This window comes from Gossypium raimondii, chromosome 1 (genome assembly GCF_025698545.1).
Source record: "Gossypium raimondii isolate GPD5lz chromosome 1, ASM2569854v1, whole genome shotgun sequence".
NCBI classification, from domain to species: domain Eukaryota; kingdom Viridiplantae; phylum Streptophyta; class Magnoliopsida; order Malvales; family Malvaceae; genus Gossypium; species Gossypium raimondii.
Genome location: NC_068565.1, coordinates 48,046,749 through 48,073,500, shown reverse-complemented (window position 1 = coordinate 48,073,500; position 26,752 = coordinate 48,046,749). Strand labels below are relative to the sequence as shown.

Below are 26,752 nucleotides of genomic sequence, written 5' to 3'. Positions count from 1 at the left end.
AAGATGAAAAGAGTGAGAATAAGAGAAGGAAAAAAGCCAAAAATAAATTAACCTCATGGGATGAAGCTATGGATGATGATGATGATAATTATGACTTTGGTGTGGATTATGTTAAGGGAAAGGAGCAAAACTAGTGGAGGAGTTCCAATGTCAGGTGTTGAAGTTGATGAGTGATGAGAACTAGACATACCTAGAAAATTTTATGTAGACACTGAAGGTGTTGGATCCATGCAGGATCAGAAATTTTGTTTAATCGATGTAATTCCTTTCAATGCTGTCACTTGTTAAAATGTTATTTAATGAATGCTTACATACTTTTTAAGAACCTGAACGTATAAACCTGAAAGTTATTTTTTTTGTTGAATATAAAGGGAGCAGAAATAGATTCAAACAAAAAGGATAATGGGGATTAAACACCCTGGATATTATATTTATTTGGTATCAGACGGATGAAAAGTGTGAAATACAAATAGAGATACTTGGCACTATTCCTTTTAGTATCGTGCCCGTGGTCCGTATTAGCAGCAGCAGGTTGGGGGATTATAGGAGGATGGGGTTGTAGAAACTCCGTTATTGGCGCTTGAGGGCGAAGCTTTAGTCTGCACCCCATTGTTTGCAAGTGGCACCACTTGCCCATAGATGTACTTAGGGAAGTAGACTTTGGAATCAGCCTTTGTGCCTCCAATTCCTCGCGTGCCGCTTGCTCTTTGGCTCTTTTTGCTCTTTCCAATACCTCTTCCTGTGTGCATGAATTAAAGGGATGTCATATTTTAATAAATCATCAAAATGGAGTAGTAAATGCAGCAAATTTGCGGATGAACGATTTCAATTCCAACAAAAGAAGAAAAGATCCGATGGCCAATTTGTTATTGCATTTACTCGAAAAATAATGGTACATCCTATGTAAACCGACAAAGGTCGGTTTCAAAAATGTTGTAGTAGATGTAAAGTTGAATTCTAGCTTGAGCCTCCAATAACTAACTAGAAATGGAATTCGATAATACAACTTGCTAGAATTTAAGTTGGTGTGAAACTATGGCCATGCAGTTCATGATGAGGTTAAGAGAGAGGGTTGGTTCTTGGAAATGCCATTGATACAAGATATTTGAAAACACGAACGCCATAATTTTCCTCAAAAGAAAGAAAAGGGTCTCTTACATTAACTCTTCCTATTGTAAATGAAGCAAAAATAATACCAAAGATCAAAAGAAGGCATTTAAAACAAATGATGACCGCAATTTCGTAAGGCTCCCAAGAACATATGTCAAGAAAAGAAAAGAAAACCTTTAACTCCTCCCATTTAAATACCTTCAAACTATTGTTATTTTTCCATTAAGGTTTGGTTTGTAAGCAATAGAACCAATCACTTTGGGCACCATAACATTAGGATTCAGAAACACACGTAATGGTCAAGCAGCACAGAAGTGTATTAGAGCCAAATTTTAAATTCATAAAACTCTCCACTGGTGGCGTTTGTGCATTACCAAATAAGCTATTCCAAGAGCTATGAAATAAACCCAGCAAAAGTGAACACCCCCCTCCCCCCCCAAAAGAAAGGGCCATGACATGAATCATGAATTTATCAAGGATTAGATTCAAGAACAAAATCAGTTACCGAAATCTCGCACTTGCTTTTGTTGCTCAACCCGCAACCTTCCAACAACACTCAAAAATTCCCAACCGTGGACTCGATTCTCTCATTCAATGCTTCACTCTGACCTTCCCTAAGAAAAAACATCCAAGACATTCTCGCTTTCATTATCACCGCAATACTAAGTATCCCACTCGGTTTCACATAGAAAGGAAGAAAAAACACACACTACAATGTATTATAGGGTTGGGTTCACTCATTCTTCTCAAGAAACACTCAATTTAACCTTATTCCCACAGTGCACACAATTGTAACCATGTTTATACTATTAGGTCTTTCAATACTTATTTTCCAAAAAGATAAAATCCACGGTTCATTACTCCAACTATAACCAAACTTAATGATGCTATCTTGATGAGCTCTTCTAGCATTTCGACTATCTTAATGAGCTCATTAATATTATCACGTTGTAAATAGAAAAAAATTAGGATTTATTCATGTATAAATACACCTCTATTGTATATTTCCACTACAAACATACAGAGAAATTCTCGATTAAAATCCAAGTTCATGAAGCAAACACAAAATAAACCCGAATAGTTGGATTTTAAATCCCGAAGCCACTTGGCGTTGATGGATTTGAACACCAAATAAAAAGAAAAGGGAATTAACACCAAGAAACCGAAAAGGAACCAGACCTGAAAAATGAACACCAAGATTCATACCTCACGCCGAGACCGAGAGAAAAAATGAAGCAGTGGCTTTCAAATGTGCTGCAACAAATGAAAGGGAAAAAATGATCGAGAGAGAATCGGTAAAAGCGACGAGGAGAAATGATGAGGACGAGAAAAGGAGAGGGTCGGGTAGGGAGGGAGGGTAAAACAGAGACTTGGAAAGGGAAGCCGGACGTAATGGGTAATCCTCGATTTGGGAAGGGAATAGAAAAATAGAGAATTTGGGGATTAGGTCGGTATTGTAATACGCGCGTAATACCTATTACAGCGAACCAAACGCCGGAATAGGTCGGTAATGTAATAGGCGCGTAATCGGGGCGTAATGGATTACCTATTACACTGAACCAAACACACTGTCAATTTTTAAGCTTTCTCAGCATTTTAAATTCTATAAATACCAATTAGAAGAAGACTTAAGGGGACACATAGAGAACATCAAAGAAAAGACTCGAAGAACGCCATTGGAATAAACTCAGAAGCGAATCTCCTTTAAGATCGAAGATCTCTATTTAATTTCCTTCGAAGTTTTATTGAGTTTCTTTATGTTTTGTTGCTATCCTAACTTACTTAACTTTGAGCTGTTTCTATTCAGGATTATGAACTAAATTCCCTAGATACCTAGGGAAGATGAAACATTTGATGAATCTTATTATTTGATTTCTAATTTACGCGATAAATACTTGATTGTTGTTCTCAATTATGTATACTTATTTCTTGTTTTAATATTTTTGAGATATTAATTCAAGTTTAATGTGCTTATTTTAGTGGAGTAAAAGTCTCTTTTTTAAGAGTAGATCTAGCATAGTTGAGTGGAGTTGTATGCAATCCTAGAAATAGGACGACATAAATCTATCGGCTTAGAGTCAAATCTAATTGGGGAATCCATAGATCGAGTTAATGCGACGATAGGGGCTTTAATTAGAAAGAGGTTTCAATTAATCAACCTAGAGTTAGTTGTTCTTACTCTCGAAAGAGATATTAACATAATTTAGGGATTTTTACTGATCAAGACACAAGTGAAAAAATCGTTTAATTCAGATTCATAATAATAAGTGAAGTCTAGGTGGATTCTTTCCTGGGTATTGTCTATCTCATTGGTTATCTTTGATTATTTTCCTATTTCATTCTTTGTTCCGTTCTTAGTTAGATTAGTTTAGTAATTTTAGATTAAAAACAATCACTCCAATTTGTCGGCTAAATAATAGAAAAACAGTAATTACTAGTACTTTTAGTCCTTGTGGATATGATATTCCCTACTCACCATAACTATACTATTGTTCGATAGGTGCGCTTGCCTTAGTCGTATTTATAGTTAGTTTAGTGACCATCATACTTGTACGTTAATTAGGCCCTAATTCAATAAAATTACCCAACCGAAACTCAATTCACTTCAATTATAATTTCGTAAATATTTAATAGAAATATTTACGAGTCCAATTTACGAAAACAAGATTCCAAAAGCGCGCTTTTTGGTACCATTGACTTTCGGGTCGTTATACACTAAGTTCATATGAACTTACTCTATTATTCTTTTTCGTTCTCAAGATTTGTTTGAATGAAATTTTATCAAGGACTCGCTAGAGAGTTGTTTAGATTGTATGATGTTTGCTTTGTTTCCATATCATGTTTGCTTTAAGGGGGTGGCACATAGGTGTATTTTGAAAATGATGTGTCTATAAAGTTTTGTTTATTAAGACCTTATTTAGATGAAAGTTTTATAAAGTAATAATATTTGAGTTTAAGTCGATGTATTTTATTACTGAAGTTGTCTTATTTAAGTTTATATGCCATATGTCTTGGATAATATTACAAATTAATAATGTTTCTTTTAATTTAATAGAATAAAAATTATAAAAAAATGTTTTATAACTATAACCTTGTAATAATTATTTGAAGCTTCTACTAAAGTGATTTTAAGTCTGACTGTTTTTAAGTAGTGATGTACCATTCTCAAATCTTATTATAGGATCGGGTTTGGCGTGTTACAGTGCTAAATCTAGTAGCACCATTAGCCGATGATCGTCCAAGTAACTAATAGCAATGTGACACAACACCAACCACTTTACTTGAACCCAAGACCGCAACTTCATCAATTAGGAGCCTAAGAGTGATAATACACTCCTCACACGGCAAATGAAATGTGTGGGTCTCCAGACGCCACATTCAACCAAGGTCGATATTAAGTTGGGCCTAAGTTCAAATGTCCTAATCAATATCGATGTCCAAAATCCTTCAACATTCAAAAACAGGAAAATACAATTGTTTAGCTCGTAGCTTGGAGAGTGGACACCTGCTCTCAATACATGGTACTCACCTTGTCCATAACAAATTACACCATTACTAAAATTTTAGATATATGCAGTTGTATAGATTAATTATGAATAGCAATTATGTTTTTCATTTAAATAAATAACATTCCTATTTAAATAAATAGCAAGTAGCAATCAAATTTTGATCGACACATTAATAATCAAAGCAATATTATCGGTTGCTCTTATCAATGAAGTCATTTTGATATATCTACATAAACAAAATTGAATAAACATATTATATTAAAACAATATAACGCTTCTAAGCATTCTAATAAATATTTTTCCCACCCCATTTTCATAAATAATTTTTGTATTTTTAGATTAATAACCCTAAATAATAACAACATTCTTGTAAATAATTCTTAACCCAACCTATTTTTGTACATAAATAATTCTTATCTCACTCATTTTCGCAAATGAGTTTTTTTTTGTATTTTTAAATGAAAGATCGGCATAATAATATATAAATCAACTAAATAGAAAAATACAAAAGAAATTACCTTAACTCGAATGTTTGAAACTAGAAATTTCTATTCTACACAAATAAATATTAAAACATATGTATCTTTATTTAAAAATATAAACATAACTAATCTATTAAAATATAAATTACAAACATAAAAATAACAAAAATAAAAACTTCAATCACACACACTTATCTCTTTGTTTCACAACTGACTTCTAAAGCAAAAACACAATAAATAAAATATGAACATAATTAATTAACATTTTAAAACATAATTTATTTTATTTAAAAATCAATAATTTTAACATACGTATTAGAAACAATTTCACAAGTTGCCCCAAAACTCCAACAAATAAATTATAAACATATAATATAACCTTAAACTCTAAATCTAACCTTGCACATAAAATATAAGCATATAATATATAAATTATTTAAAAAAAAAAACTGAACCTTATAAGTTTCACAAGATGCCCTAGAACTCCAACTCGTGATAAGTTGTTTTTTTAACCGTTGCTTCTGTTTAAAATTTGTATGGGAGGAGAATTTTTTTTTTTTTTTTTTGTACCCTTGCTCAACTCCAAAATCTGTGTGGGAGGAGGGGAGGGGATCAATGTTTAAATATTGGCCTGGAAGGTGAAATTAATATATATAAAAGATGTATTGGGGGAGGGGTTGCGGTGACCGATTGTCAGGCAGCATTGCCTTGACACTCTTATTTGTGATGTGACCAATCAGTTATGGTAGTCTCACCCCCAATACACTGCAACAAAAATTGTTTTTCAAATTTTAAACCAGGGTCGCCACTTAATCGGGCTTCCTTTATACTTGATGCAATTGCCCGTATTTCTTCAATAAAATTTCAATGTTTCCATACAAACTGATGACACCGGTGAAAAAACATTTCTTTTTCACCTGAAATGATTTAATTATAATTGGAATTCTTGTAAGGGTGATGTCGTGTATTACATGGCCTTATCAAAACATATTATTCTCATAAGATAATTTTTTTCTTATTTAATTGTTTTGTATTATTAATGTAAAAGAGCCTATCTTTTTCTTTCTAAAATGTCTTAAAAAGAATATTAAAAAAGAAAAGACTGAAATGACTCCTCAGCAGACAAAAGGAAGCTAACGACACCTCTCCTTTTGGTGATGCTTGTCAATAACCATCAATTATGCAAAAAGGAGAAGCTAATGACACTCTCCTTTTGGTGATGCTACTCAAAATTCAGAGAGAAATTATTTAAATCTTTTTTTTTTTTATATTCACATGCTCTGCACTAAATGACATATACACATTTCATCTCATGACTAAGGGACAAAAATAGTATATATGAATTTTTTTTAATTAGTAAATTACAATAACAATATAAAGTTCGAACAACAATCGTAATTAGCACGACTCGAATCTAAATCGCACATGCGATAATAAATACTTTTGACCATTAGGCTGTCACATAGGGTTCATATATAATTGTATTTAAGTCTGTCGAGAGTACTCAATACCACTTAGCATTTATTTGGATCAATTACTAATATCTACTAATTGTTTTTGAAGGTATTGATAGGAGCATGGAAGGGATTTAATTTCAAGAAAATATTTCATGATTTAATCAGGGTTGTTATTTATTTATCAATTTTCTTAGAAAAGTGGAGGTATATATAACTTTTCTATCCTTTGGTCCAGTTTATTAGATTCCAAAAGAATCTAGAGGATTGACATCAGCTACTTATATTCGAGTTTGAAAATACTTACAATTGATTAGGGGGGTGGAAGGGCATATTTTATCCTTGTTATTTTTCTTTCATTAGTTTATTTTTAATTAATTCTAATTTCTATTCCTGTTTCCAGATTGGGTTGAATCACATTCAAGCCCAATCAGCCTCAATTGCACCAAAGCCCAACATCATTCCTATTGGACCCAAACTTGGGGCTTGAGTTATTGATACTAGTGGTGGAGCCACATTCATGATTGTGGACCCCATAAAGAAAAAGTTAAAAGAAGACGTGAATTGACCTCTTTTTTTTTTTTTTAAATGAGCCATCAAAATTTTTGAAAAATGATTATTTTATATAAAAAAAATTGTTTTCTCCACTAGTAAAACTCAAAAACCCTTAGGCCTATTATTTACATAAACATTCATCATTTTTCTTAAATTTCTCTTATTCTCTTACACACTATAATTTTTATAATATATGTGATTAATCGTTCAATACTTTTAAGTAAGTCTTCTTAATTTGATAATAACTCTTTCAAGTTTTGTTGATTAATATCTAAAAGTTTAGGATTGTGGCTTTTCTTATGAAGGATTGGGATTTCTATGCAAGATTCTATTTTATTCAGTCAAATAATTTTGGAATATTGATTTAGTTTGAGATTCCTAATATCTTGATTGAGTAATAACTTTTATAGGTTTATTAATAGAAATACTAGGAGAAATTAGGATTGATTGCCTTTATAGTATCGAATTTCTTGAAAATTGATTAGAAATTTAGCATTTCTATTTAGAAAATATTGTTGATAGTGTCATTATTGTGAATCTTGTGTTTGTGTTCATATTGTGTTTGACATATTGCATTCTCATGACACCAAAAAGAACTAAAGTGATTTAATTTGAAAAAGTCTAAAGAGTTAAGTTTAGTTTAGTTTTGAAAACCTTTCAAACAGATCCAAGATTAAGAATTAAAATTACATATCTAAATGATACAATCAACCTCAGAATGGCATGCATATTTGCAAAAAACTATATTATCAACCTCACAATCACAACTTTTCAAAAAAAAAAAAAAACAAATTATTAGTTTATAAGACCTTTATAATCATTTTTAATTTTTCAAAATTTGACCTCACAATTTAAAATTTCTGGCTCCACCCTTAGTTGATATTGTTTAGATTATCGAGTTAGGAAGTAATGATGTAAATATTCAAAGTGTAAACTTAATTACAGTTTAGTGACCAATTTATAACTTTTTAAAATTAAATGACCGAATTGTAAGCTTACTAATAGTTGAGTGGCCAAATTGTAAAAGCTAGTGACCAATTTGTAACTTTCGAATAGTTCAAAGATCAATGTGTAACTTTTTTTTAAAATTGAGTGACCAAAGTACAAACTTACTAATAATTAAGTGATTTTTGGTTTACTTTACCCAAAACAGCAAAAAAATTATTTAGATAACTTTAATTTTAACCAATACAGTTAAATATACAAGAGTGTATGGAGGTGGAAATGAAGGTGAATTTGAGCAACAGAAACTTGTCCCCAAAACTTTTATAAATTCATTAAAATCAATTAGTCCATCAAAATTATCATCAAACCCTTTAATCATTGTTTTGCAGTCATTTTCCGAAACTTCATCTACCAAACCTAACGAAAACAGTTCATTCCTGAACTCCTTTGCATCGATGAACCCATCCTTATTTTCATCCAATACAGCGAAATTAAGCTTCTTTCACTTCCTTCGAATTTGGTTCTTACTTCTTTCTTCTTCCTCCAACAGCTCACCAATTTTATTCATCCCCTCTTTCTCCATCACCATTTTCAGAACCGAAAATGAGAGGTTGGGGTGACCGGTGGTTTCTGTTTGATCTTCAGCCGCTGCATTAAAAACATTTTTCTTGCTGTTTCTGCAATTTTTTTCTCGATTGGATGTGGTTTAGGATTCGAAGAAAAAACGAAATGATTCTGCTGAAGAGTGAAGGAGGAGGGTGAAAAGACAAGTCAAACGTCAAATCGTGGGTCATCAAATCATAAGACAGACAGTGGATGTGCTGTCAATCCATCGGATTTTCCTGTTTTTATCTCTTAACTTTTTCTTCTTTCTTTTCTCTTTAATATGCAAAAACAAGACAACAGCTTCTCTATTCTTTTTTTTCTTTTTTCTTTTTAACTTCATTTACTAGGAATATTTACTACCGCACTAATAGTCTAATTCATAAAATTAAAACTGTTCATTTATGGCTGTTGTTTTCTAGTTGAATGTTGTAACCTTTCTCTGTGTGTATGTGCTAAGTCTGGTTTCACCAGCAGGTTCGGTCTCCTTACCCCCAAGCATTAATTAAGTCCCCCGTTTACGTATTCGTCCATGGCCGACACACTTCCCCATTGGCATCTAGGATTGCGAATGACTCGAATTTTTTTTTATATACACGAATGACTCAAATTTGAATCAACAAATTTATGTTATATTTGTTTGTTTTATTCATGGCTTGAATTTTAGTATAAATTTTAAAATTATACATGCATTTTAAAGTAAAATGTTATTTTGCCATGAATAAAACAAACAAATATAAGCCATGAATAAACAATTTGGGACATTAAAGTAAAATGCATGTGTAAACAATTTTAATGTATACAAATAAAGAGCTTCTCGAGTCAACCCTATTTTGCCTACAATTGAAGAAGTCCTTCAAGTTCCTCCGCCAAGGTAAATGAGACAAATGAGTTGTTTGAAGGTATGATTTTGTAGTCTTCAAGTATTATCCTGCCTTTGAGCATACTATTGTAGATGAAATTGATAAGGCTAGAGACCAAGAGGTTGTTTTTTATGCTTTGGAAGCATTAAGAGAAAAGATCAAGAAAGAAATCGAAGAGGTTGGTAGGCTATTAAAGGAAGAACCCCAAATAGTTCAAGACCAAGCAATAAATCATATCATTAAGGGCCTATAGCAAAAGAAAGAGCTTTTTGAGGTTGAACCAAATGTATAAGAGTTTGCAGAAGAAGTGTCTTTGGCTGGCATTGAATAAGAACTAGACGTTGGTGTTTAACTAGAAAAAGAAGAAAAATTGGTTGAGGTAGCCTCAATTGCTAATCAAGTTACAACTCCAAGAGTAACTCGAGTTACTGCTTGAAGGGGTACGTGTTTAGAAGAAAGATGCAAACATAGGTAAAGTACAATTGATTCCTGATGCTCCAAAGAAGATGAGGAGTAAGTGAAAGACACTTGTTGCTTGCTGATGTACCATTGATGAACTTGATGCCTCAACCAACCAAAAAAAGGGATCAAAAGGCCTAGTATTACATCCCAAAATTCGGCCTAGTAGTTTCGGATTAGTGAATCGAGTTTTCGATTTGGGCCTTGGGATGAATTCTAGAAAATTAGAGCCCAAAATTAGGTTCGGGAATTCAAAATTATGTAACTGGAAAATATTTTCCTTAAAATGGATTTTAAAGAAAAGGTATAACACCCCGCACCTAGCCTAGACGTTATGGCCGAATCTTGAAGAATTACTTAAATCAGTTTTAAACCTAGATTTTAAACTAGAAAGCATGTGTTTCGAAAATATTAATTTTTGCAAACCTCTTTCCAGCTTTTAGAAAGTTTGTGTTTGAAGTTGTCCATTTTACAGAAAACTGTTTGATTGATTACTTAGTTTTTTAGTAGAAATTTCAAAGTATTAAATTTTAAAAATCGTGACTCTAGTTTGTAAAAACATATAACTTTGCATTTTTAAAATAATATTTACTAAATCCTACAAAAGCAAACCGAAACCTAAAAGAAAAGTACCAAACAGTTACACAGTCCAAAAAGTTCATAATCATTTAAAAACATGAACCAACACATTTAACTAACTGAGAAACCAATCTGAGCTCACGCAGGCCGCTCGGTCCTATGTTTGTTGATTACCTGAAAAGATAAAAATATAGATTGAGCTAACAAGCTCAGTGTGTAACTCAACCCATACAAACAGATCAGATAACAAATTCACACAGAAATAAAAAATCGGATAGATACGAAAGCAAGACATATCTCGTGATGCAGTATGACAGACAAATCAGTTACAAATATAAACGAAAGTACATATACAAATACAAATACAAATCCTACCCCTATCCGCTACACACCATCTCCGTCCATCCCTACACACTAGTTAGGGTAATAAATACCCATCCAACCCCACATACCAAGATAGTGAACGTATGCCACTTTTTAGAATAGTGCAGTCAAGCTGCTAAAAATAATGCGGTAATCTACCAAAACCAAATAAGTATGGCCAAACCACCAGATAAGACAGATCATTAAACTACCAACATTTCCTCCATCAAATCATAATCTCACCCAATTCATATGCAATCACTATCCATATATCCAGATGCACACAAATCATACATGTTTTACACATAAGAACATGCAAATATGCTTCCAAAAGTTACACATGCAGAAGTAGAATATCAAATTTCGTATATATAAGTTATACATGCACATAACAAACCCCACGGGGTCGTTAACCTTAAATCACACATCATACATGGCTTTAACTAAATTTTACTGAAAATGGACCCACACGCCCGTGTGACCCACATGACTTATCTAGCCAACATGGTTTAGAACTCGTCTGTGTGGCCCACACAACCTACATGACCTAGTTCTGTGTGGCCCATACGACCATGTGGCTCGCACAGTTTGGCAGGCGGTCCTATGGAGTCGACAATATACTTTTCAGCTGTAACAACCTATTTCTTTGTAATGTCGAAATAGTGGTTTCGGGGCCACAAATTCGACGTGTGAGTTGGTAAATATTATTATTTTAATATTTACGAGTAATTTGGTGTAATGATTAAAATTTTATTTAATGATTTTTATTGAATGGAAGATTAATTAAGCTCAAGTGGTATGACCTTAAAGTCAAGTGATTTTAGAAAATGAGGTATCGGGACCTCTTTTCTATGAACCGAGCCGAAAATATTTTATTAAATATTAATGGAGTGTTATTAAGGTTGTATTAATGTTTTGTTAAGAAATTTTAATGTTTAAATGATTAATTAAGCGAAAAGGACTAAATCGTAATAGTTGAAAAAGTCAATTACTATTAGTTTAAAGGTGTTAATTTATTAAAGAAATATAATTGGATGACCGTAATGGATAAATTAACCATCCTTAAGATAGTGGGACGGTTTGAGCTTTAATTTCTTTTAATTTTATAAGTTTTATATGTTATTTTTATTATTAAAATAAATTTATAATGTTAAAATAGGAAACATGAAAGCTATGTTTTTATTTTATCCTTTCTTCAACCGAACTACATTGTTAAAGAGCTTGAAGTTTCGGTCTTTCTTTGGGCTCATGTATGTAAGTCCATTCTTCATTTATTTCTTGTAATTTTTATATTTTTAAGATCGTTGCAACTAGATCTAGCTAACCCGTACCTCTGTTTTAGAAATGATCAAATATTTTAGAATGTTCCATGTATGAATTTGCGGTGTTTGTGAAAATTTATAATAGATTGTTAAGCTTTGTTGTTAAATACATATTTTATAAAGTAATTTTTGATAATTTTAATGTTTAAGGACTAAAATGTGAAATTAGCAAAAGTAAAAGTACTTGCTGTGAAATAATAAAAAATATGGGTTGTAAAGGAGTTCCAAACCATTCGGCTAAGCTTAGAATTTAAAAAAAAAAGGTTAATTTGCATGTTTTAGGCTCAGGGACTAAATTAAATTAAGATATTGGGGGCAATTTTGTAAAATGTCTAAAAAGGAATTAATTGCATAAAATGAATTTATTTTTGCTGTTTGAAATAGTGGATTGAATGAAATTATTATTTTAGACCAAGAACGAGAGGAAAATTGAGGAAAAAATAAAATTACCAAATAGCCCTTGTAATTAGTTATTACTTCAATTTAACCAAGTAAGTTTGTAGGTATAGAATTGTGCATATATATATTTACTACTAATTTATGAATGTATATATATATATATATATATATATGATGTTTAGTATGCGAGTTGGAAATTGAAGTATTATAACCGAATATAAGGTGAGAAAGGATTTATTTGAAAACTATTGAATATTTATGAAATATGATATATATATATATATATATATATATGATTATGGAATGATTATGATTTGACAACATGTGTATTGAGAAATATGGAGGTGCCTCTGATTCATGAAAGTTATAGTTTGGTTAAAATGCTCGTTTGGACATAGTAAACAATTAGGATACGATTGACATGCCAAAGGGGTTAGTATGCGTGGTTGTACAGGATTTGCACTTTGGTGCCTCTATTTGCACTTTGGTGCCTCTGTTTGCACTTCGGTGCCCCTGTATACACTTCGGTGTCCTTGTTTGTACATTTGTACCCCTGTTATGCATCTATGATGCCCTTGGTGTGGTGTAGTTACCTGAGTATCCGAGTCAAGTTACTAGTTCATTGGGCTAAAGGTTAATAGAATTTACAAAATTATTTATGTGCTTAAAGGCTAACATATAGTCAAGATAGTAGAAAATGTTAAATGTTCAATGATCTATTTGATCATATGTGAGTACAATTATATCAATGATTATATGGTTAAAGTTAGATATTTATATACATATATGAAAGAGTTTGGATTGAATTATTACAATGCAGAAGCATACGATGAACTATTTTAGTACTAATCCTATAAGTGCTTCGTGAATGAATAACATGTATGATTAATGTATTTATGTAGTTTTCACATTGTTTAGTGAAAGTAATTGATTTCGGATGATATGTTTATATGAAACTTTTAAACGAAAGATGAATTACGGAATGATTATATGTTAAAAGTGTAAGTATTATAGTAAGGAGAAACGTTTTAGTGAAATGATTATAGGAAATGCTTATAAGGAAATATATATATATACATGTATATGCAAGATTACACCAAGTATCCATGAGAGGTGTAAAGAATAGAAAATGAAAGGTAGCTTATGATAGAATGAAAATTTATGCCTAGTTGTTTATTCTAATATGTTCAGTAGTTATGTTACCTTTATATGAACTTACTAAGCATTATTGCTTACATTAGTTGTTTTCTTTTCCTGTAGATCATCGGAAAACTCGATTTGGTTGGAAGCTCGTAGAAAATTTATCATACTATCCAGCAGTCAATTTGGTAGTTTTGAGCACTTTTGGTCAAGGTTTATAATGGCATGTACAGGATGTTTGTTATGGTATAGGATGATTAGTTGATGTTCTGGTATGTATAAATTATCTTGGTTGATGTCACTTAATGCTTTGATGGTTTGTGTTATTATGCTATATCATGTTGCATATTTTGGAAATGACTTATGTGGTATGTTTTGAGGTAATTTGAATATGGTAAAGTTATGAAATGTATTGAAAGGCATTGATCTAGTAATTGATGATGGAAATGTGACCAAATATACAAGTTTAGGTAAGTTTGGATGTTTGAAATTGAGGTGCCTTTATGGCATATTGGTTGATTGTCTTTGGACTATTGAATTGGTCATTACATGTAAGTTTTGGTCATGATGTGATGTCTTGATTATGTGTATAAAAGGCTTTTAGGTGTGTGTATGGTTTAGTATTGGAAATGACTTGATTTTGGGCAAATTCATGTCCACATGGCCTGTGACACGGGCATGTGACACACAGTTTGAGATACGCTTGTGTGTCCCTAATTCGATTGTTACACGGTCTGAGACACGGGCGTGTGTCTCAGCCGCGTGAGGCACATGGCTGTGTGACCTCTATTTTGTAAAATTTGCATGTTTTCCCTATGCTTTCCAAATTGTTTCAAATTGGTCCTAACTTGTTTCTAATGTATTTTTTAAGGCATCGGGGGCTCGATTTAGGGACGATATGTATGTGTATGATTATTATATGATATATTTATGTTCATGTATGAGATGTTTGTTTCAATGTTTTGTTTGTTTAGTAATGTTCCGTAACCCTAATTCGACGACGGGTACGGGTTAGGGGTGTTACATTAGCTTCGTATCGTTCGCTATCTGTTGGGACACTTGGTCATTTTTCGATGCCGACACAATAGTTGCAATTTTAGCACCTAAAAATGACATTCAAAATAAACTAATTAGAAAATATCGTATTAAATTCGACCACTAAATCGAACGCAAACACTTTATTATTACAAACTAAACAAACTAGCCCTTAAATGGAACTTCCATCCACTTACCCTTGCAAATAACAGCAGTCATAAATCGCACTTAGACCGTTGGAGGAGTTGATGTTTCACAATCTTCACGTAGAAAACCCCAAAATGATTAAAGGGGAGGATTTAACGCAATTTAGAACACCTACCTTTCACGAAACTAAAAGATAAATACACACTATGGAAAAAGGGAAACACAATGACACTTACACAGTGACGAACCTGCTAAATTCTCGTCCAAAACGCACAACACATGGAATAGAAAAAATGATTGATGTCACAACAGAGGTAGAATCGGCAAAAGAAAAGAGTAGTGGATGATTTTTTAAAGTTATGAACACAACAAAAAAAAGTGAGGAAAAATAGAGAAGAGGAATGATAGAAAGAGAGTTCCAATAGCTAAATGGGAAAAAAAATGGAAAATGTGGAAAGAGTAGGACTACAGGTTGAGGGAGAAATTTTAGGGGATTATTCTCTCATTTAAAAAAAAACTGCCCACTAAATTTGTTTGTTATCTATATCAGATTTCCCAGAATTTGATTTTAACTCAAATTATGGCTATATGGACGACACAGTATAAGGGAAACAAAAACATTTCCCGCTTTGCACACACAGGATTTGAACACGGGACGTTACAAAAGGAATCAAGAATAACTTTTAATTAGAAAAGAGGACTAATTTGAAAATGGGGCAAAGTTGGGAGTTGCCCACAAGCAATTTGACCAAAAATTAAAAGATTTGGGATTTGGCAAAACTCTTAATCGTAAACCAATTTGATTTTCTTTTCTCCTAAACTCCAAAATATCTTTCAATTTTTAAGAAAACCATCAAGAACATCATCAATTTCTTCATTCTTTTTCTATTAGATTTTCACAAAATTCAATCTCCGGTTTGTTTTTCTTCACCCAACAAGGTAAGATTCTATTTCTTGACTATGTGTTTATGCATCCTTTTTTTACAAATCAAGGTTTGATTCTTTAGAATGAGTTTTTATAAGTTTAATGTATTATGTCGAAAATTGAGATCAATAATGGAAAAATTCAGATTTCCAAACTAAACTTCAGTTTTAAGTGATTTTCAACTTATTTTGATTAGACTAAAAGGTTCCTAATATTACTTTTAACAAATTGTTAAGAGATTTTAAAGGTTTGACGATTTTTCTACAAGGTGTTCTAAGATGATTTTTCTAAAAATTTAATTCTGACTTCCTAGGTGTTCTAAGTGGTTTAGATCTATCCTAAAGTGATTAATTAGATATTTAGAATCGATTTCAAGCAACGAAAACTAGATTTGATCAAGAAATTTTTGGCTTAACTAGTTGAATTTTTCAGTTTAAGTGGAGCTAGATTGGATCTACTTTTTTGTTTGATTTTTGTTTTGTTTGTAGGTGTTAATGATCTATATGTATTGTGTGTTTTATGTATGAGACATCTCAGATTTTTCGGAGCCCTCTACGAGCAAGGTGAAAGGCAAGGCGAAGCTTGTTTAAGGTTTCAGCTAGCAGGTGAAAGCAAGATCGATGAGTGTTTTGGAGTTGTTGCTGGTATACATGATTCATTGTGTTAATCGAGATCTTAGGTTAGCTTAAACACTTATCCTAAGTTCCGAAAGTATGTCTTCCTACTCCATTTACTTTGTTTTTGCAAAAAAAATATCGAATGAGGTTAAATATGATGTCAATGTGTCAAAATAGAATGTGATATGATTTAAACTGAAGATATGGTATACAATTTACTGGTTTAATACACATACATGAGATCTAATGTGTTTGTGGCTTTTTTAGCATTGTGCTATCACTTGTAAGTGCCTTAATTGTGAATATGGTAAGTATGTTATGTGAATGTATTATGAATTTGAATATGTTGGTTATGAATAGACTAAATGTGCATAAATCAATAAAGAAACATGTGTATGTATGGATATATTGGCCTTGTAACTTTTGAAACCATTGGATATAGTTGGTATGCCATAAGATTGTGAGTACTCGCCTTTGTGTTTTGTGATTTGGGAGTTGAGGACCTGTGATAGGCTAGAGAGTGTTTAATTTAATGCTACACTTTTGGTACATGTTAGACTCTTTGAGTCATTAGTATGATGGAGATCCGTTTATCTAATGCGTGAATGCGTGTGTGTGCTTGTATACATGTATGATTCATAGTCTCAAGATGCCAATTTATCAGTGATTGAAATATATGAGTTTGTTGGGTGAGTTTATATGTGAGAATAAGTACTATGTTTGTGAGATATTTGTGGCAAGAATATATCGACTTAGCTTTATGAAAATGAATTGTAAACGTGCCTATAGTATGCTCTTGCTTAACCTTTGTGATTATGTATGCTTAGTAGTAATTTTGAGCATTCACTGGCCTTGCATAAGCTCACACACTTTACCAAAACTTTGCAGACTAGTAGCGCATCTAAGGAGTGAGGAGTGGGCAAGTGTGGTGATCCATCCAAGGCATAACTCTTGAGTAGGTGATATTGGTTTCGAACTATGAACAAAGGCAATGTGGGGTTTCATTTGGGGCTAGACCTTTTGAATTGGTATTTAGGATTCGAAACTTCCTCTATTGTTTACTTTTGTTATGGATGATGCATATTATTCTTGCTCGAGACACTTACGTTAAAAAAGTTTGAAAAGTGGTTGAAATGTGATTTAATGGAAAAAAAAGTATACTATAGCTTTTAACATGTTTCAATTGATCAAATAGTTCATTTTGTGCATATAGGTCCTTTAGAAAGGCATGATTTGTTACTTCGGTAAGTTGAGTACTTTCTTTTGAGCCTAATGATACATGCGGAAATGTATTGTTTACTTAGAGAGTCAAAATATGCCATGATGTGTTATGGAGGTTGTGATCATGTCTTAAATGTTGAAAGAGAGTAATATGACTTTTGTAGACTGAGTTTAGACCTTAAATGCATGAACTGGTAAGTGCCCAAATTTTAAATTGTTAAATTGCAGGTTTGTTTGCTACAAAAATGTAGGGGACGTCGAGACGACGTTCGAATGTTGTCGGGATATGAAATTGGCATCGAGACGCCCTATTCGTGGAGTCAGGGTGAGGGCCTATCATCTAGGCATGTTGCGACGTGCTTCTTTGCGTCATCCCGACGTGGAGCTGGGTGCTTTTAAGGGTAGTTCACTCAACTTTGTAATTTAGTCCTAGGTTTTAAGTAATGCAATAAGAGCTCTACATGGTGATGCGGTCGTTGAAAGCACCAAAAATATCCTATCCCTAATAAACAATGAAAAAGAATAGTAAAAGGGAAGTAGGGTCAAATCCTCAGGGACTGGACTTGCAAAATATCTTGTTCCGTGAAATCCTAGGCAAAATCTTGCCCAAGAAAACTTGCATGCCTGAAAAAAATAAAATAAAATAAAATAAAAAATAACAGAATTAAATATTTGGATTTGAAAACGAAAAATAAAATAAAAACAAATTTAAGAATATTGAATCGAAAATTAGAGAAATTAAAAATAGAATTGAGAGAAAGGAAATTCTTATGGGAGATTCCAGCCTCCAGTTGTCTCGTTCCGCCTTGGGTTCAATCCTCGGCTTTTAGATGATCCTTCTCAAACCGAATAAGCCAGTTATAGTGGAAGAGGACGCCTAGGACCACCAGCTCTAAGGATTTAGACTCACGATTGAGTGGAACCTGACTCTAGCCAACAATCGCTTCTGTGGGATCGTCTTATGCTAGATCAACGCTTTTCAATGGCGAATCCCACGCCATTTTGTCTCTTGGGCTTGCCAACCTCTGACGCAGTAAGCTAACGAACATACTGTGCAACCTTCCCAAAACATACAAAGCGGCCGCCTTTGCATAAGTTGAAAAGCTTACTTCTTAAGGGACATGGATAGAAGCGTCAGCCCCGTAGTGCGGAGAAACGATGAATACTCAGCGAGGAGGCTAAGTCTGATTCTAAGCCTCATGAATCATTTTGGGATTTTTGACAACCTTGACTAGATGGGTTTAGTGGCTCATGGTTGTGGTAGAAAAGAAAATAAATAAAAATAAAGATTTTATTAAAAACAAATATGAGAAGAACAAAAGCCTAAACTTTTGGGGAGAGAGTGTTTTCAGAAAAACATATGGGATCCCATTTTGAGTTACTTCACCCACTATTTATAGTGCTAGGGGAGATATTCTAATCCTACTTAAATTCCTAAAAGATAAATACATTTAATTGAAGATAAATAAAGATAAAATAAAATCCTAAAAATAATTCTTAATAATTATCTCAATATTAATTATCCTAATATAGTTAAAATAGAGTTTAATAGAATAAAATCTCTTCTTTTTGCATTTCAACCATTGTGTCCTCCATGCTTGCACTTTTGGCACCAACTTTTCCTTGTGTCGTACATTGGCCCATTTTATCTCTAAATTCACGCTTTTGGCCCTTAATTTTGCTTTTGCCTCAAATTTAGTCCCTATGAGATAAAATATCATAAATAGCTCAAATTAGCAGGATCATACTCAGAATAAATACATAATTAATACATAAAAATACGCTATTCTAGAGTGTTATCAAATCCCCCCTACTTAGCCAATGCTTGCCCTCAAGTATGGTTCCTATCTACTGTGAAAGTTAGATTCTGCCATAAAAGAAATACAACTCCAAAGTTTTATAAAAATCAGTCAAAAATGCATATGAAAAATAAAGAGAACCCTAAGCTTGCTTTAAGTAAAACAGAAAAAGTTTTCCAATTAATACACACAAAAATTAGAATCAACTTGAATTATTTAATGAAAATTAGGTAAATTACCAAAACTACTAAGACACTCTATTTGTTTCCTCCTTTAGTCCCCAAATTATTTTTTTCTTTTTTTTTCTTTCTCTTTTATTTTATGCTTTAGGAATATACTGAACCTTTTGACGCGAAGAGAGATGACAGCCAAGCACCCCACCCCGGTTACTCAGCCCAGCAAACTCCTAATTTATTATAATTTTTCTTAAGAACACATCAAACCTTTTGACGTGAAGAGAGATGACAGCCAAACACCCCACCCCGGTTACTCAGCCCAACATGTTCTTAAAAATTAATTCTGGTTAGCGGAGTTTTACCTAACATGTCACACAACCTTTTGACGCAAAATAGGATGACAACCGAAGCACCTTACCCTGGTTACTCAGTCAGTCACTTTTTTAAGCTGCACTCATAACCACGGAAACATTAAACGACATTTTAATAATAACTTTTTTTATGAGGACTTTAGAGAAAAAATAATCAAGTGTCAAAAATAAGTTTCAGTAATTACCTTAATAGTCATCAACATATTTTAGCATGCAAACATATTAAGTGTCTACTTTGTATTTAAACTTGATCAATTTTACGAAAAGCAAGATAAAGTTAACTTAATGAATCACAATTATTTTTAGTTTGATAAGAATAAAACAGTGGAGATGGAATCAATTATGGAAAATTCGTAATTTTCTCAGAAAACAAGAATCATACTTGTAGGTCAAACAGTAGGCAATTCTTGGTAAAAATCTTGGGCATGAAAAGAGGCAGGAGATTCCAAAAAAATAAATATGGACAAAATAAAGTCTCAAGCAGCAACACCAGCAACAATAACCAAAATCACAGCAGAAAATGATAGTAATAACGAAGAGTACCTCCCCCTACTGAAAGCACATTGTCCTCAATGTGGACGGAAATAAATAAATAGGTAGAAAAGTTTAGAAAAACTCCTCGTGTTGTTACTGTCGATCGCAAATGATGGCAATGAGCTTTGTCAGTTGCTGGCCAAAGGTTTCAAGTTGGGCCTCAATGCGCTCTAAGCGTTGCTCAACGATTTTTTTGGCATTTTCGCTCTGTTTTATCTAAGCAAAAGAAGAAAAATTTATTAATATCCAAATAAATAAAATAAAATAAAATAAAGTAATAAATAAAGTAAAGAAAATAAATAAATAAAAGTAAAAATAAAAATTGGGTTGCCTCCCAACAAGCGCTTGTTTAACGTCGTTAGCTCGACGCCGTTATTGGTTCTATGGAGGTTCCAAATGGATTTTCTTAACCGTGTGGGCTTGAAAATTCTTATAAAACGGCTTCAACCGCTGGCCATTGACTACGAATCGCCTTCCAGATTCTTCACTCTCTATTTCAACCGCTCCATGTGTGAACACTTTAGTAACAATAAAAGGTCCCTACCATCGTGATCGAAGCTTACCTGGGAATAACTTTAACACGGAGTTATAAAGTAAAACTTTTTTCCAACCGAAAAATGCTTCTGAGCTATTCTCTTATCGTGAAACAACTTTGTCTTGTCTTTATAAATGTGAGCATTCTCGTAGGCATCATTGCGAATTTCTTCTAACTCTTGGATGTATAATTTCCTTGCCTATTCTACGGGTTCTAACTCAACTCTGGTGCCTGTATAACAGAAGGTAACAATTTAGTATTTGGAGATAATAATTCATTAACAAATTCAATTTCATCAAGTTCAGAATTATCTCCATAAATTGACTCAAAATTCTCTTCCACCAAAGAGTCAATTATGTCAATACGATTTACGCTCAAGATTTCGCTTGGATGGCTAATGGCGTTGTAGACATTAAACTTTACGATCTCCCCATCAAACTCCATCGTGAGAGTTCCACTTCGAACATCAATTTTAATACTTGCTGTACTAAGGAACGGTCGACCCAACAGGAGATATGAAGATCCAGGAGTGCTATCCTCCTCCATTTTGATCACATAAAAATCTGCAAGGAAAATAAGCTCGTTAACTTTTACCAGAACATCCTCAATGACTCCTTCTGGATGCCCAACAGACTTGTCCGCCAATTGAATTATAACACCTATTTTTGTCAAAAAACCTGCGTTAAGTGATTCATAAATAGAATACGGCATTACATTAATAGAAGCCCCTAGATCACACATAGCCTTCTTAATTCTCAGATGGCCTATTTTGCATGGTATTGCAAACATGCCCCTATCCTTGCATTTTACCGGCATTTTCCGCTGTAACACTGCAGATACATTCTCACCAACATTCACCCTTTCATTACCTGTTAATTTTCGCTTGTTGGTGCAAAGCTCTTTAAGAAATTTAGCATATCGCGGTATTTGCTTGATGGCGTCCAACAACGGAATGTTGATCTCGGCATTCCTAAATGTTTCGAGGATTTCCTTATCTTCTTTATCTCTTCGACACTGGTTGAATCATTTTTGAAATGGAGGTTGAATTTTAGGCAATGGAGGCTTCGGTCAGACCTGTTCGTCTTTCTTAGTTTTTCTTGGGAGATTTCTTGGGCATGATTCCTGTCAGGAATTGATTCCAGTACCTTTCTGCTTCGCAACGTCACTGCATTTGCATTTTGTCTAGGGTTTGGTTCTGTTTGTGACGGCAACTTCCCTTGAGAGGTCAATTTCTCAATCGATGTGGTCAACTCTCTGATGGACGCCTCGGTTTTATATTCGAAATCCTTCATCTCTTTTCAGAAATTAAGATTTTGCTGTTGAAAATCAAGAACATTAGCTGCTAACTTATTGACCATGGTTTCTAGAAAATTACCTGAACCTTGTGGCTGTTGCGGAAACTGATTTTGGTATGGCTGGTTGTTTCGTGGATTGGCCCCATAACTTAAGTTAGGATGGTCCCTCCACCCTGGGTTGTAGGTATTAGCGTAGGGGTCGTACTACCTTTGTGGCGGCCCAGGGAAATTTCCCACAGCATCCAGATGGGTGGTATCATCATACAAACTAGGACATACATCAGTTGCATGATCAGGTGTAGCACATATTCCGCAGAACCGAGCTGTCTTGGCTTTTTCTACAATAAGAGAGTTCATCATATTAGTAAGTCTACCAATTTTATCCTCTAAGGTTGAATTACTTAGCCGGTGAACCCTTCTAGGGGGTTCAGTATTGGCTCAGAACTGCTGAGAATTTGCAACCATCGTGGAGATCAAGTCTCTCGCTTGTTGGGGAGTCATGTTGACCAATGCTCCTCCACTAGCAGCGTCTACCATATTCATCTCCATGGGCTTCAAACCTTCGTAAAAGTATTGGAGAAGAGATTGCTCTGTTATACCATGTTATGGGCAGCTTGCACACAACTTCTTAAACCGCTCCCAATAATCGTAAAGGGACTTAGCTTCTTTTTGCCTTATTCCAACAATTTCTCTTCTTAGCTCAGCTGCTCGAGACGCTGGAAAAAATCTGTTCAAAAACAAACGAGATAGATCAGCCCAAGTTGTAATAGATCCAGGGGGTAAATAAAATAACTATTCCTTAGCAGAATCTACTAGGGAGAAAGAGAAAGCACGCAACTTAATCTGATCCTCAGTTATCCCCTGAGGTTTCATGCTAAGACAAACCATATGAAATTCTTTCAGATGCTTGTGGGGATTTTCATTTTGTAACCCACGAAAAGTTGGCAATAACTGGATTAAACCTGTCTTTAACTCAAAATCAGTATCCATAGTAGGATACGCGATGCACAATGGCCGTTGTTCTGTCGGAGCTTCGGCCAGTTGGCGAATCGTTTGAGCCATTGGTTGGTGTGCTAGATTCGGGTTTTCGTTAACCCTTAGCGTTAAGCACTTCTTCTGGTGGGTCGACTTCTACTTTTTCGCTTTCAAGTGTTCGAGTAGAGTTTTCGTTAACCCTAGACTCAGCTTCGTCGTCGACTTCTATTTCTGGCGGTGGGTTACTTTGAGTTCCAACCACCGCTGACTGCTTTTTTCGTAACTTTGTCTCCTTGCGATTGGCTCTAGCAGTTTTCTCAATTTTTGAATCGAACGTAAGAGTACCTGGAGTAGATCTGGTCATAAGAAACAAACAATAAGATTAATACGTTGCCAGTCCCTGACAACGGCACCAAAATTTGATGCGGTCGTTGAAAGCACCAAAAATATTCTATCCCTAATAAATAATGAAAAATAATAGTAAAAGGGAAGTAGGGTCAAATCCTCAGGGACTGGACTTGCAAAATATCTTGTTCCATGAAATCTTAGGCAGAATCTTGCCCAAGAAAACTTGCGTGCCTGAAAAAAATAAAATAAAAAAATAACAAAATTAAATGTTTGGATTTGAAAACGAAAAATAAAAATAAAAACAAATTGAAGAACATTGAATCAAAAATTAGAGAAATTAAAAATAGAATTGAGAGAAATGAAATTCTTATGGGAGATTCCAGCTTCCAGTTGTCTCGTTTCGCCTTGGGTTCAATCCTCAGCTTTTAGACGATCCTTCCCAAACCGAGTAAGCCAGTTATAGTGGAAGAGGACGCCTACAACCACCAGCTCCAAGGATTTAGACTTACGATTTAGTGGAACCTGACTCTAGCCAACAATCGCTTCTGTGGGTTCGTCTAATGCTAGTTCAACGCTTCTCAATGGCGAATCCCACGCCATTTTGTCTCTTGGGCTCGCCAACCTTTGACGCAGTAAGCTAACGAACCGACTGTGCAACCTTCCCAAAACATACAAAGCGGCCGCCTTTGCATAAGTTGAAAAGCTTACTTCTTAAGGGACATGGATAGAAGCGTCAGCCCCGTAGTGCGGAGAAACGATGAATACTCAGCGAAGAGGCTAAGTACGGATTCTAAGCCTCATGAATCATTTTGGGGATTTTTGACACCCTTCGGCTAGATGGGTTTAGTGGCTCATGGTTGTGGTAGAAAATAAAATAAATAAATAAAAATAAAGATTTTATTAAAAAGAAATATGAGAAGAACAAAAGCCAAAACTTTTTAGGGAGAGAGTGTTTTCAGAAAAATATATGGGATCCCCTTTTGAGTCACTTCACCCCCTATTTATAGTGCTAGGGGAGATATTCTAATCCTACTTAAATTCCTAAAAGATAAATACATTTAATTGAAGATAAACAAAGATAAAATAAAATCCTAAAAATAATTCTTAATAATTATCTCAATATTAATTATCCTAATATAATTAAAATAGAGTTTAATAGAATAAAATCTCTTCTTTTTGCATTTCAACCCTTGTGTCCTCCATGCTTGCACTTTTGGCACCAACTTTTCCTTGTGTTGCACATTGGCCCATTTTATCTCTAAATTCACGCTTTTGGCCCTTAATTTTGCTTTTGCCTCAAATTTAGTCCCTATGAGATAAAATATCATAAGTAGCTCAAATTAGCAGGATCATACTTAGAATAAATACATAATTAATACATAAAAATACGTTGTTCTAGATTGTTATCACATGGTTACTAAACTCCTTGGAAACACATACACATGCAATCTGGATGTTTAATTTTGTAACTTCATAGATAAATTATTAATATGTTTAATTTGATATTTTTTTCATCCTTACGATTTAGTTCTTTAAACTCTAGTTTCTAAATTGGCTAAAAATTACAATTCGGATTAAGTCAATTTGTTCAATAATATGGTTAGTAACATATTAGAGCTACAATGTAGTATATAATTATCGTTAACTGAATGTTTTATTTTATGTTGCATTGCGCGCGTGTTAGAATGGGATGTGTTTCTAGTCATTTTGGTGACTAATGTGACGTTCCGAATTCGGGTCGGACCGTCTTGGTCGGATTTGAGGCGCCACACCCAATGTTTATTAAACGTAGAAAAAAAATAAGAGGTTTAAAAGTTATTGGACCTACTTTAACTTACGCTAACTATGTAAAAGAATGTAGGTTTAAGTATGTCAGGGGTCCCTGTACTCTTTTAAAAACTAAAATTTAGTCCCTATACTTTAATTTTGAGATATTAGTCCCTATACTTTTGTTGATTTAAAAATCTTGGTCATTAAGCTAAATTTCATCCAACTCTGCTAATAATTTAACTATAGAAAAGGTTGAATAACTTTTATAGCTCTTAATGTTTATATTTTTCGTCAATTTAGTCTTTACTCTTAAAAATACATAAAAAATTCTAAAAAAATCAATTTTCAATTAAAAGCAATGAGAGATATGATACTATAGTAGAGGGACAATAGTAGAAATTACCTAACATTTTAACACAAGGATTTGTACAAAATTTACCTTAGTAAGTGGAGAATGCCTTCATTTTAATTGGATTAAAGGGAACTAAAGGTTTAATTGCTAGAGGAAAGAAAATTAAAAGATGAAAAATTGAAAGGGTGGAATAATAGTAAGATGAGAAATATAATTTTTCTTTCCATAGGTGTGCTTGGTAGGAAAGGTGGAAAACTAAAATAAAAATAAATTTATTTTCATCCATTGCTTAGTAGGGTTGAAAAATGAAATGAAAGAAAATAAAACATTTAAAATATGCATAATTTTGAACTAACATACACACCTCTCTCATTTTATCTTCTCTTATCATTCTAATTTGGAAGGATTTTTTTTATGCATTAGGATGGAAAATAATAGTCTCTCCTACTTTCTTTCCTTTTATTTTTCTACATACCAAGCACAATAAAAAATTATTTTCTTTGGACTTTTTCACTCGTTCCTTCTATCATTCCACTTTTCCACTCAATCAAGTACACCCTCAAGGTGAAATTGCATTAATCGATAAAGGGGCTATTTTTTGAATGGATGATCCCATTGAACTTGATATGCATGAATACGAGTAGGAAAATTAAGCTAAGATAATGATTAAATTAAAAGCTTTTAGGGTGGGCTTGGTTGGGTGAAAAAGTGGAGGGATGAAAGGAGGGAGCGGAAAAGTGGAAAGAAAATAAATTTTGAGTGTGTTTGGTTGGGAAGAAAAGTGAGAGAAAGAAAATAGGAGGGATGATAATTTTTCATCCTAATGCATAAAAATCAATCTTTCCAAATTGAAATGATGAGATGAGAGA

At 33.5% G+C, this 26,752-nt stretch overlaps 1 pseudogene; it reads right to left on the bottom strand.

Annotated features, from left to right (window-relative positions):
• Window positions 1-518: 518 nt before the first annotated feature.
• Window positions 519-22,584, bottom strand: LOC105787095 (uncharacterized; annotated as a pseudogene).
• Between the last annotated feature and the right edge of the window lie 4,168 nt (window positions 22,585-26,752).